The sequence below is a fragment of the Salvelinus sp. IW2-2015 genome, linkage group LG15, assembly GCF_002910315.2.
Source record: "Salvelinus sp. IW2-2015 linkage group LG15, ASM291031v2, whole genome shotgun sequence".
NCBI lineage: Eukaryota > Metazoa > Chordata > Actinopteri > Salmoniformes > Salmonidae > Salvelinus > Salvelinus sp. IW2-2015.
The window spans coordinates 5,878,580-5,880,395 of NC_036855.1; the positions used below are offsets into that span (position 1 = coordinate 5,878,580).

The 1,816-nt window shown below is 48.0% G+C and overlaps 1 long non-coding RNA gene across 4 annotated transcripts in view; it reads right to left on the minus strand.

Annotated features, from left to right (window-relative positions):
- Nucleotides 1–1,816, minus strand: part of LOC139028780 (uncharacterized) — a 14,308-nt gene that overhangs the window by 3,656 nt on the left and 8,836 nt on the right. The gene's annotated exons all lie outside the window — the stretch shown is intronic.

A 1,816-nucleotide genomic window follows, 5' to 3' on the forward strand; every position in this document is an offset into this window, starting at 1 on the left:
CCCGCAGACAGTGCCTTAGACCGCTGCAATGCCTTCCGCACGACCGGCAGCAGTGCCTTAGACCGCAGCAGTGCCTTAGACCGGCAGCAGTGCCTTAGACCGCAGCAGTACTTAGACCGCAGTAGTACCTGTTAGACGGCTGCAGTGCCTAGACCGCAGCAGTGCCTTAGACGCGCAGCAGTGCTAGACCGCTGCAGTGCTTAGACCGCAGCAGTGCCTTAGACGCAGCAGTGCCTTAGACCGCAGCAGTGCCCTTAGAGCCGCAGCAGTGCCTTAGACGCGCACCGTGCTTAGACCGCAGCAGTGCCTTAGACCGCAGTGGCCTTAGACCGCAGCAGTGCCTTAGAGCGCAGCAGTGCCTTAGACCGCAGCAGTGCCTTAAAGACCGGCAGCAGTGCCTTAACCGCGCGTGCCTTAGACCGCAGCAGTGCCTTAGACCCGCAGCAGTGCCTTAGACCGCAGCAGTGCCTTAGAACGCTGCGTCACTCGGGAGGCCATATTTTCTATTCTAATAAAGATATTAAATCCCTCCCCAACCCGTAACCTAAACCGGTCTGTATCCTATTCCTACCCCTACCCCCTAAACCTTACCCTAAACCGGGTCTGTATCCTATTCCTAACCCTACCCCCTAAACCTTACCCTAAACCGGGTCTGTATCCTATTCCTACCCTACCCCCTAAACCTTACCCTAAACGGGTCTGTATCCTATTCCTAACCCTACCCCTAAACCTTACCCTAAACCGGGTCTGTATCCTATTCCTAACCCCCCCCTAAACCTTACCCTAAACCGGGTCTGTATCCTATTCCTAACCCTACCCCCTAAACCTTACCCTAAACCGGGTCTGTATCCTATTCCTAACCCTACCCCTAACCTTACCCTAAACCGGGTCTGTATCCTATTCCTAACCCTACCCCTAAACCTTACCCTAAACCGGGTCTGTATCCATTTCCTAACCCTACCCCTAAACCTTACCCTAAACCGGGTCTGTATCCTATTCCTAACCCTACCCCTAAACCTTACCCTAAACCGGGTCTGTATTCCTATTCCTACCCTACCCCTAAACCTTACCCTAAAACCGGGTCTGTATCCTATTCCTAACCCTACCCCCTAAACCTTACCCTAAACCGGTCTGTATCCCCTACCGAACCACTCCCTCCTCTTTTACATGTTTTCTTCTTTATTTTCTTCTTTACATTTAATTATCCAATAAAGTTTGATTAATCAAGTTGCAGAAGACAGAAAAGAGAATCCAACGAAAACACTACATTAATTACTATACTAATTACTTATGCCTAACCCTAACCTTAAATGAAGACAAAAAAACTAAACAAAAATAATAAAATTCTTCCAATTTTAACTTTGTGGCTGTAGAATCTGACTTTGTGGTATAGAGAATGTGTGTAGGGACAAGAAAATAAACCTCTTACTTGTTTGCACAGGCTTGTGAATTGTTGCATTATTCAAAAGTGTAGCTAGCTAATATATTTGAGAGGAAAAGTTGCTTGCATTGTTGATTCGTTTGCAAGCTTACTGGCAACTGGGATAGTGATTTTTACGGTACATTTGGAGCTGCAGATCAAGAATGTCACTTTGCCAGCCACAACGAAAAGTAAGCCGCAGCAGTGCCTTAGACCGCAGCAGTGCCTTAGAACGCTGCGTCACTCGGGAGGCCATATTTTCTATTTCTAATAAAGATATTAAATCCCTCCCCCAACCCGGTTACCCTAAACCGGGTCTGTATCCTATTCCTAACCCTACCCCCTAAACCTTACCCTAAACCGGGTCTGTATCCTATTCCTAACCCTACCCCCTAA